The following is a 12944-nucleotide window of genomic DNA, read 5'->3' on the forward strand; positions in this document are numbered from 1 at the left end:
TCGGATCTTTTCGAATTGATTTTCATATTCGGTGTAATGGTATGGTTTTATATTCTAATCAATGCTTTGAAATTCATTTTCGTAATAAATCAATAAATAAAGAGTTATCAGCTTTAGAAGTTTGCAAATTTTGGGTAATTTTAGCCAATTGTAAACTCAGACACATTCATGACTGTTTCCATAGTAACAAGCCAAGTATGAAAATTCTTTTGTCTGCGAGAAAGCTCGTGTTGACATTCATTAAGGTAGTTAGCAGATGTGCTAAAAATAGCAACCAAATAGGTCTTAAATGACGCACCAAATTTTTTGCTTTGTTTATTTTTGGATAATTACGTGGATTCCCGTGCGCAGAATACAAATTCGCAAAAATTGTCTGTAAATTCCAAAAGATAAAAGAAGTTATGTGGGGTTATGTGGCGTACGTAGAGCAGAATTTGATTTGTTTACAGTTGACAACACGTGACAGTCACGCACAAAATGACAGCTTCCAAATCTTGTTTTCTGACTGGGTGAAAATTATCAAACTTTAAACCTCCCTTTTTTTTTCTTTCATTTTTTAAAATTTTCTAGAAAAAGTGAAATATCTCCTGAGATTTAGCTTGGAAAACTACATTAATGTACCAAATATTAAAATTTTCAATAAACTTTGAATTTTCGAAATTTCGCAGCCGAACTGAAAAGCTCCCTAAACTCTTCAAGGCGGTGCGTAAGGAGCATATATATATATATATATATATATATATATATATATATATATATATATATATATATATATATATATATATATATATATATACTCCGTATGGAGCATAGAGCCGGTTTACCGGCATATATATCCTCCTCTGAAAGGTACGCCTGTCTGTCGTCGGATCACTCATGTTTATCACCTGAGTGGAATGATGCAACGCGAAATGAAATGTTTTGCTCAAAAGCACAGCACATCGTCTGGTCCAGGAAGCGAAACCACAATCTTACAATCATGAATCCAACGCCTTAACCACGCGCCTCCATTATCTATCTATCTATCTATCTATCTATCTATCTATCTATCTATCTATCTATCTATCTATCTATCTATCTGTCTGTCTGTCTTTCTGTCTGTCTGTCTGTCTGTCTGCCTGTCTGTCTGTCTGCCTGTCTGTCTATCTATCTATATATCTATCTATCTATAGTGGATCTTGCATGCATGAAGTGGATTCGATCCACCATAGCCAAATTTAAATCAACACTGCAACAGAACTTTTCCCACGGTGGAACAATAGTTTTTCTCTGACAGCAGTTTAATATTTTCCAGTTGCCTTTAGCTAGGCCGAAACAATGTCTTCACCACTTGACCCTTTCTAACCTCTTCTACATCACCAAAAGCTAGAATTGAGATAACAAGACCACCAACTAAAACTATTGTTCTCAATAATATATCTATCCTTCTGGATTGTTATAAAAGTAAGGAAATCTCAAGAAAAAATGAGTTTAGTCACCAGTCGGTGACGACTCAACCAGTCCAGTCACATGGTGATGACTCAGTGAGATCGAAGTCTGGCTGACCAGCTAGAACCTTGGCCAGAGGGAGAAAGAAGGTTATAACCAGCCAACTATGAGACACAACTTCCCTCGACTCTATAACTTTCACTAGCTCACTTCTTTTTCTTTGTAACATTACCATATCTCTCTCTCTATATATACTACTATGAGAACGTGTACACACATATACAGGCCGAAATTAACTTTCTTTACCTTGCATGCTTTACGAACTGTTATACTATAATACTAACCTACCCGTCGTGGTATAGCATTTACTCAAGTAACGGTAAATAAATATTTCTTTACAACTTCGATCACTGTTCATCGATCATCTTACAACCGTTATAATTGGTAACTACACAAAATTATCATCGCTACAAACAAAAACCTTATCGTTACATATCTATCTATACATGTATATGTATGTGTGTGTGTGTGTGTGTGTGTACATTTATACATACACACACATGCACATGTATAATGTGTGTATATGTATTTGCAATTGGAGGCGACGGTTATCTTTAAAACATTTAAGGCAATGGATTTTCCGCATTTGAAACAATAAGCTTTGTAGCTCCAACAAACTTGGTTTTAACTTTCTGGGTGACGTAAAAATTACTCTTGATAATTTCTTTGTACGTCTAACACTCGACACACTTCAAGAATCAATTCACATGACGCAACCATATTTTTGTTTGTTTATTTATTTATTTGTTTAAATCTTTACTTCTCCAAATCATTTTCATAAGTTTGTCCAAAGCATCCATACTTGTTTTCAGGCTTTTAGTTAGCCGCTGTCTCGAACGGTCTGAGTTATATAAGGTTTTCCTTTCATAAGTTTTAAGTTACTCTGGTGGTTAAAGAAAATTGGGTCGTGTATCGTCTATGATGATGCATGGACGTAGCAGCGTAGCCAAGCTCTAAAGTTAGGATGAGCGAGCAGATATATATATATATTTGAAAAGATTTGCATAAGTACCACACGAGTAAGTAGATATTGAAGATGAATAAAAATGAAAATGCTACTTTTTAAAAACATTTTTTGGGTGTTTTAATTGATTTACATGTTTCGGTCTTTTTGAAAAACATTATCAAAAATGAATATAAAATATGTGAGAAGAGAAAAGGGCTATTAATAAAATAAAATTGAAATTAAAATTAAGAATGACATTCATAGTTTACTGTTATTTCTTGCATGCGCACGTGGTCCTTTCCTTGAGTACTCAAGGAAAAGACCACGTGCGCATACAATTTTAATGTCAATTTTATTTTATTAATAGCCCTTTTCTCTTCTCAAATATTTTATATTCATTTTTGATAAGGTTTTTCCAAAAATCCGAAATATGTAAATCAATTAAAACACACAAAAAATGTTTTAAAAAAGTAGCATTTTCATTTTTATTCATCTTCAATATATATATATATATATATATATATATATATATATATATATATATATATATATAACAGGATGTGTCACAGTGACATATACCAAATGCCTTTTAACTCGGTTTTAAAATACGCGCTCGGCAGATAGTGGTTGTTCCCCTTGCTCCCCTGTTAGCAACGTCACCGCATGGACGTCGAGTATATATATCCGGTGGGCATAACTACAGAGTTCTACCCCCCAAACTTTGGAAGGTCATAACTTTCAGAAAAATGAATATTTTTTAATGAAATTTTCTATGTTTCGGAGCAAGTCGTCCATAATTGTTTCATTTTTCTCTATTATGTGCGTATGTGCATCCGTAGATTTGTAATGAAGTAATACGCTGCTTCTGTTCTCTTCTACTTCTCTACGAGAAACGTTTACTTTGGAATTTACTTCTATTGAGAAAAAAAAAATCATGTGCATGTTATTTTTAACGTAAGTTTTCTTATGACGGCTTCTCTTTTCTGCTTATTACTTCAATACAAATCTACGGATGCACATACGCATATAATAGAGAAAAATGAAACAATTATGGACGACTTGCTCCGAAACACCACCGAGTGGGGAACGCTTCTCAAAAATAACCTGCAGTTGTTTCCTTCAAAATTCCTACATGCTCGAAATGTACATACATCAAGGCATATTTGTAGAAAATTTCACGAAAAAATATTAATTTTCATGGAAGTTAAGAAGAATTTAAATGGACTCTGTTGGAATTTCCGAAAATTGTCCCCCACCCCCATTCCAAAACACTTTCACCGGAAATTTTTGTATATTCGGGATCTATATAATAAATACAATATGCATAGAAAATTTCATTAAAAAATATTCATTTTTCTGAAAGTTATGACCTTCCAAAGTTTGCGGGGTAGAACTCTGTAGTTATGCCTATCCGGTGTATCACACGTGGTACACATAGGTTAAGGCAGTGCTCTGCAACCTTTATTCACTTGCAGTACGCTTATATTCTTTTCAAACTTCGGCGGCACACCTGAACTAAAATAAAAATATAACTAAGAGTATAGAGGAAAAGAATTATATCCAGATTACACTGCGGCACACCTCTAGCACCGTCTTGTGGCACACCAACGAGCCGCATCATACCGGTTGCGGAGCACTGGAATAAGGAACAAAGTAAACCTGCGTAGTAGACACACAACAGCCTAAATCGATTACCCACTATCATTGGGGGTTCCATCAGAAGAGCCTAAATCACTTGATCAACAACCTGATAATCAAATAACTATTCTGTTTATATACACAATAAATCTAGTAGCTTTTGATAACTGGTGTTACTAATTTGCATATGCAACGTTCTTAACACTTTAATAGCGGCGGTCTGTCAACGGAGACCCCCAACGTAGAGATAGGGAAAAACATCATATAATCTATCGGTAAATATGAAAGAATTAACAATAGACTATACAGTATCTGTTTACATAAAGATATCAAATGATACAGTAGAAAAGTCTCTTCCGAGAGGAGCTTATAAATTGTCATCCATAAAGGATGCTTAACACAAAGTAATGAAAAGACTAACACAACAAACAAATGAATGTGTTAGCAGACGGAGCTGGAGAACAATGCACAAACAAATTCACTGTTACAGAAATAACAGTCAACTTTCAGAATAATAATTCATTATAATATTCACCTCACTTATAATCTGCTTGAAGCACCTTAGCAATAGAATGGATTGATTATCTAATCAATTAACTTGTAAAACAAAGCACAGCTTATATTATTACTAACGACAAACAAACAGTATGTATATTATTACTAAATTACCATATTTGAAAATTGAAATCTCCTTGTTAAAATGAAACTACAAATCCTGTGAGTTACATTAAATATTTTAAAATGAACAATGAGATGAATATCACGCTACAATGTAAATATTGGGTTGGTGCATAATTATTGCGATTTTTTTTTTCAACAAATTTTATTCAACGAAAGCAATAACAATATTTAACAAAAACATCTTTAAATGACGGTCTGACTGTCTGCCAAGCAAATGGGAAGCAGTAATTGAAGTAGATGGTGAATATGCTCCGGGATAATCATTTAAAGGTGTTTTTGTTACATGTTGTTATTGTTTTTGTTGAATAAAATTTGTTGACAAAAACAAAAAGCCGCAATAATTATGCACCAACCCAATATAAAAGTCGTAGACGGCTTGACTAAACCTGGTACATATGTCATGCAAGTATATCAATTTCTTGCTGGTAAACTCTGCATTTACAACCAAAGAACCATTTCAGTACATTGCAAAGCAGAAATCGGAACAAAACTAGATAGAAAAATATTAGTCGATAACATAACAATTTTATATTGAATTCAAATAAGTTTTCCTTTCTTTTTATAAGTCTCAAGTAACTCTGGTGGTTGAAAGAAATTGGAAATGCGTATCATGTATGACGTATGGACGCCAGGAAAATGTGTCCTGAGGGTCACATGATATACAGAACATATTTGATAGAAAACCATTAGCTGATAACAATAGCAATCATTTAGTGAATTCCAAACAGAAGTGCGGGACGGAATTTGTTTACGAGGTGCAACCTGGGTCCAAATTTTTTACAAACAATTTCCATTTTTTTCAATCTTAACATCAAAAGAAACACAGGTATAATTATGATAATAATTATTATTACTATATTTGATATCAGTCAGATCAGATAAATCTAGTAATGAAAAAGTAGCGTTTCAAATCACTCCAAGAATATTTCCTGCGCTCATTCGTTTTGGCGATAAAGTGTTCCAGGAGGATGTTTAAAGTGTTTTTCATTGCTCCACCAAAAACGTTTGGGGGTGCGCTTGCAACTCTTTCACCCACTGTTCCTGAGACTATGATTCCAAATAAAATATGTATACATATAGGAGATTCTAAAAGTCTAGAGGGAGGCGCAATGGCCCAGTGTTTAGGGCAGCGGACTCGTGGTCGGAGGATCGCGGCTTCGCTTCCCAGACCGGGCGTTGTGTGTTTATTGAGCGAAAACACCTAAAAACTCCATGAGGCTCCGGCAGGGGGTGGTGGCGACCCCTGTTGTACTCTTTCGCCCCAACTTTCTCTCACTCTTTCTTCCTGTTTCTTGAGTAACGCTGCGATGGACTGGCGTTCCGTCCAGCTGGGGGAGGGGACACATACGCCATAGAAACCGGGGCCATGAGCCTGGCTAGGCTTTAAAATGGCGCATAATAAAATTAAAAAAATAAAAGTCTAGAGCCATTGAAAGAAAACACGAGTTATATATTTAAATGCCTGAAATAGTAAGTGATCAAAATGGTTGCCTGCTACATATATACTTTACGCCGTTGAAGGCGGCGAGCTGGCAGAATAGTTAGCATGCCTAGCAAAATGCTTAGCGGTATTTCGTCTGTCTACATTCTGAGTTCCAATGTCGCCGGTGTCGGCTTTGCTTTTCAACCTCTCCGAGTCGATAAAATAATTACCAGTTGAGTACTGGAGTCGATGAAAGTACTAGACCCCCTCCCCGAACATTCAGGCTTTGTGCCTATAGTAGGAAGGACATTTTACGCCGTTGAATACATGAACTTTGAATCCTTCTTAGGCAATCTCTTTAATGCTGCTACACTAAGTGGATATGATGACCCTTTGTGCGTCGAGAGTTCTATATAAGCTATTGACTTCAAATAACACTTCATGAAAAAAGTCAAGTGTCAGATATGAAGACCTAGTTGAACATTCAACTGGACCTCGTAAATGATTGTAATATGCGTATGTTCTTCCTTATTATTTAAGTAAGATTTGGGCCTATTTAATCTTTCACTAAGTATTCCTGCTGACGCCATAATTCTTGGATTAGAGTATTAAATATAAGGTCAACTTGCTACGGACCCAAACTTTTAGGCCACCAACCGGTGCAGGCTATCGCCTCTATCATATACGTATAATATTTCATATTCTGCAGATTATGTTTGCTGATTTTAACCTTATTTCACTTTTTCAGTTGAGATGAGTTGCAACCTGCGAGATAAACTCTGAAGCCTACTTCCATCAACCCAAAACATATAAGCTGAAAGCTACAAAAATCAATACACTTATTGCACGTCATCAACGACTTTATGTTGGCCTTGTTTGGTTGCATATTTCGCCCTCGTCTCATCAAACGCTTTCGACCAAACGGTATTCTCACTGCTGGTGTTTGACAGTAAAGCCTTCTTGACTAAGAGTTTCTTATAGTTTATCTAGTTAACCCTTTAGCCTCCTATTGGTACCGGTCTAGGAATCGAAAACGTGATCCTACGACTGTTGGGCCATTGCACCTCCACAAATCATCGCTTTATTAATCTGGAAATAAGATTCCAAAGAGTAATCTGTTTTCGATAATTCTTCCTACTTGTAGGCACAAGGTCTGAAATTTTGGAGGAGGGGTCCAGTCGATTACATCGACCACAGTACTCAGCTGGTATTTAATTTATCGACTCCGAAAAGATGAAAGGCGAAGTCGACTTCAGCGGAATTTGAACTCAGAACGTAGCAACAGACGAAATGCCGCTAAGCATTTCGCCTGGCGTGCTAACGTTTCTGCCACCTCGCTGCCTTCTGTCTGTTTCCGATAATGTTAACAGCAAAGCAGCGAGTTTGCAGAACCGTTAACACATCAAAAGAAAAAATGCTCAACAGATTTTCTTCAGACTCTTTTCGTTTGGAAGTTCAAATTTCGCCGAGGTCAACTTGCTTCTCATCTTTTCGGAGTTGATAAAATAAGCACCAGCTGAGGACAAGGGCTGATGTAATTGAATGACCTCAGCCCTTAAGATTGCTGGTGTTGTGTAAAAATCTGAAATCGATATTGTTTCACTGTTTAAAAAAACTCAATTTCTAAATTAATAATTTCATAATTAGGGATTATTGATTTCAAATTTTGGTACATGGCCATCAGTTATGGGGGAGAGGGTATGTTGTTTGCATCGACACCAGTGTTTAACTGGTACTTATTTTATTAACCCCAATATTAATTTCTATTTTTATTCAATTAATATTGAATAATTATCCACTGCTACGTTCTGAATTCAAATTCCGCCGAGGTCAACTTTACCTTTCATCCTTTCGGGGTTGATTAAATAAGTACCAGTTGTACACTGGGGTCGATGTAATCGACTTAAACCCTTTGTCTGTCCCATCTATGTTTAGCCCCCTGTGGGTAATAAAGAAATAAATATTGAATAATTTTAGCACTATGGTTGGTGACTCTCGTCATACTTCTTTGTGCAAAATCAAGTCAGCAATCAGAATAGTTTCACATTTTTGCACAAGGTCAGCAATTTCGGGGTAGGGGTAAGTTGATTACATCGATCCCAGCATTCAACTGGTTCTCATTTTATTGACCCAATAGGATGAAAGGCAAAGTCGGCCTCAGCAGAATTTGAACTCAAAACGAAATGCTGGTAGGCATTTTGTCAGGCGTGCTAACAATTGTCAGCTTACCGCCTTTAATAATAATAATAATATTGATTTCGAATTTTGATACAAGGCCAGCAACTTCGGGGAAGGGCCTAGTCGACTATATCGACCCCAGTGCTCAACTGGTAGTTATTTTGTCTTAACTTTCATGAGAACAGCTTTAGAGCCTATTAGATTTTACATTGACTATCAACAGAGGTCTGCTGTAACCTTCAGTTGTGAGACCTGGCAACACATCATTCACCAGACTCTCTTCTTTGAAAACGTACGCAAAGATTGAGCAGGGACTCAGACACAACAACACTGAGTCCAGACTATATTTTCCCCATCAGTCATTTCAGTTAGATCTAACCCTTTCATATTGACCTTGGTACCCAGATCAATGTTTCCCAGCCAATTTTCCCCTAGGCCCCTCTATTCTCAAAGAAATATATTCCCCACTGGTGGTTGGAAAAAAGTATGTCTAGTGTGTTCGGTCTGAAAAAAAAAATCAAAAAAAACTTGTATCCCATGCCCCACCACAATTTTCTCAGGTCGGTGGGACGTATGCCACACGTTGGGAATCACTGATCTAAATAGAGACGAATCTTCGTTTGCAAAGTGAAGTTATGATGCTCCCTATCAGTGGTTCCCAAAGGAGTCCATGTTATTATCCTTTAAGGAGCAGTGTGTGCATCAAACCCAAAGAAAGTGGCAAGTAATTTATTTATATAAAATTTAATATCTATTATCTATATTCATATCAGAGAGAAAGGTTGGGGAAATATTTACTCACACTGATGGGGATGTATGTTTGTTGTGTTTGTGTGTGTGCATATAGCATGTCTGATTTTCTATCTTTTACCACTGGACGCCTAGCGTGTTGGTCAACCTTTTTTTCTCTTCTCAATTCTGCTCTTTAAATCCTTTTGAGGATTTCTCCAAAGCGTTAATCCATCATTTTCGTGTTTGGCCCCAATGCTATATTTATTTATTTATTGTTTTCGTCTGTTGTCTACTTTCGTTCGTCCAGCCTTATTATTTTGTTTGCTCGAGCCTTAATTCTCCGCAAATCTTTCGGGTGCCGCCGATATACGAAGTTCCTAGTCTTATCGTTAAAGGCATTAGCATTTTTGGGTTGATAACTGCTGAAGTATTAGGGTTCTGGTGTCTGTCCTATGTGTACATTGTGTAGTATTTGATGCATTTTTCATATATATATATATATATATATATATATATAAACACACACACACACAAAGTAATTCCTCGCTTTATGACAGCGGATTTATGAGCTTTTATGAGCGTTCTTCGGGAACGAATTAACTCGAATATCGAGGCTTAACGTATTATGTATATATACATATATACATATATATATATATATATTGCGAAAGTGCTGGTTCTATGCAAAAAGGACTTGTACCGGTGTCACGTAAACGCACATGTGCTGGTGCTACGTAAAAGTACCCAGTACACTCTATAAAGTGGTTGGCGTTAGGAATGGTATCCAGCCGTTGAAAAAACAGCCCTAACAGACATGGAAACTGGGTAGCTCCTGGCAAATCGTCCAACCAATGCCAGCGAAATGTCTTTTGCTGGGCTCAAATCTCATTTGCAGACCCATGAAAAACGAACCTCCACCAACTATTCTGCCTATGTATCTGTGCACCCGTCAATGCTGTGTATGCCATAAGGTCTGCAAATCTAACAGAAGTCTCAAAAGACATTCGAAAGACACTCCACAAAGATCAGAACTTAACTACGGCTCTTGATGCTCCGAATCAGATGTGCAATCTATGTAGGTGTCTTCTCAAACCATTGGTTTAAAAAGCCATGATAGATCTAAGTAGTAAGTACAAGAGGTGGTCGGACTCTGCATAAGGAGTAGACAACCATATATATATATATATATATATATATACACACACACACATGTATATGTTTATATATGTGTGTATATATCTATGAACATATATATATATATGTATATGTATATATATATGTAATATGTATGTATATATATGTGTATGTATATATGTATGTATATATATATATATCAGTTGAGGTAACCCGTGGAAGAGGTAGGCCCAGGAAGACCTGGGCTGAGGTGGTGAGGCAAGACCTTCGTACATTGGGCCTCACCGAGGCGATGACTACTGACCGAGACCTTTGGAAATGTGCTGTGCGTGAGAAGACCCGACAAGCCAAGTAAGATCGTTGCCAGTGCCCCTGGACTGGCTCTTGTGCGGGTGGCACATAAGATGCACCATTTTGAGTGTGGCCGTTGCCAGTACCGCCTGACTGGCTTCCATAGGATTTTCGAGCGAGATCGTTGCCAGTGCCCCTGGACTGGCTTGTGCGGGTGGCACATAAAAGACACCATTTCGAGCGTGGCCGTTGCCAGTATCGCCTGACTGGCCTTCGTGCAGGTGACACGTAAAAGCACCTACTACACTCTCTGAGTGGTTGGCGTTAGGAAGGGCATCCAGCTGTAGAAACTCTGCCAAATTTAGATTGGAGCCTGGTGTTGCCATCCGGTTTCACCAGTCCTCAGTCAAGTCGTCCAACCCATGCTAGCATGGAAAGCGGACGTTAAACGATGATGATGATATATATATATACACACACACACACACACACATATATATATATATACACACACACACACACATATATATATATAGTATTTATTAGATCTCTGTAACAGAATTCAATGGTGTTCCCTGATGAGCCATTGTGATTAGGCATCCATATGCATTTGAACATCCAAAGCTGAGTTACAAATAACTGGGTAAATGTATACGATTGTCATGTAATTTACCACATGTAATCATTTATGCTTAATGTGGCTCAAAGTGGAATTTTACTGAAACAATTGTAGCAAATATTGAACTCATGCTATAGTGATATCGTTGTCTTCGTCAAAACACTGGTAATTTGAATGGAGAATTTTATATTTATTAAATAAATAAATAAAATATAAAATATACATGGATAATGCTGTAAATGAAAAAATACAAATATAAATAAATGCAAAAATTTCCCACCCAATAAACTATCATATATTAATTATTTGTACTTTAGTTTTTTTATAATGTACTGTTTCACACATTCTATACATACATAACTATATAAATATATTAAATACATGATTCCAGTATATATTTGAAAAGCAAAAACTGTTTACATTACTAATAAAAAACATGCAAAGTGTATCATGTTTGTGAGTGCGTGTGTATACATTTAGATGGGTTTTTTTTTTGTTCAGCCCCACCCACCAAAAAAATCCTTAAAATTGCTTTGCAAAGTAATGAAGAAATGAAAACTTTTGATTCAGGAATTTCTGAGTAACTGCAAACCTTTCAAGAATGCAACCACTTTGCAGCATAACCTGGAAGATTGTTGTCCTTCGCTTTTATATATACGTACACACATCATATATGCACAGCAACACTTGCTGGTTTAGTCGTTGTAGGTATAAAGGAAAAATTGCATGCAAATATTATTAACGGTCAATATCTGTTTGTAAAATAACACGGCATTATATAGATGACTGTGTCCCACTGATATTTAGTGTTTGGTATAGCCATTTTGGCACCAGTATTCAAATACTTTTTACTCTTTTACTTGTTCCAGTCATTTAACTGTGGCCATGCCGGAGCACCGCCTTTAGTCGAGCAAATCGATCCCAGGACTTATTCTTTGTAAGCCTAGTACTCTTTTACCGAACCGCTAAGTTATGGGGATGTAAACACACCAGCATCGATTGTCAAGCAATGTTGGGGGGGGGGGGAAGACAAACACAGACACACACATAGATAAATATATATATATATATATATATATATATATATATCTATATATATGTATATGTATGTATATACATATATACGACGGGCTTCTTTCAGTTTCCGTCTACCAAATCCATTCACAAGGCTTTGGTCGGCCCAAAGCTATATTTTAATTTATTTGACATAAGATGTTTTAACTCCTTTAGCATTCAGATATTCTACCTGTTTTAGTGTTCATACTGACCAGATCAGGCCTCTCACAACTACCCTGCAATGTCATATTAAACTTAAACAAATACATCATTGAATCAAAATCTCTGAATCAAAATCCCAAAGCTAAAAGATGATTGAAAACAATGTAAATAAATGTTATATTTGACAGTTAAGGGTTTCTACATTCTCTCCCTGACCCCACTTCTCCCTGTTTGTGTGTGAGCACATTTCTCTTTATCTAAGTGAAAAGGGGAAAAGTGGTTGTGCCAATTGTGCTCAATAAATTTTAATGTTTCTCTCTCCCTGTTTCTACCTGTATGTGTATAATTTCTGTACACATGTGCTTGTGTGCATCTGTATTCATCTCCAAGGTCAAAAAAAATATTGTTGTCAAAACGAGTTGAATGCCCAGTCAGTTATACCAAATTGTCAACATTCAAACAGTTGCAACAAGTCTTCTCATTCTCTAGTGCTCATGTCTTCATTTTCTTTCTACAGATCTGGAAGAAAGAGTGACAGACAGACAGGACAGCACTCTAATACTCAGACTAAAATGTTTCTCCTTATGTATATGAGA

This window comes from Octopus bimaculoides, chromosome 3 (assembly GCF_046866305.1).
Source record: "Octopus bimaculoides isolate indiv1 chromosome 3, ASM4686630v1, whole genome shotgun sequence".
NCBI classification, from domain to species: Eukaryota; Metazoa; Mollusca; class Cephalopoda; order Octopoda; family Octopodidae; genus Octopus; species Octopus bimaculoides.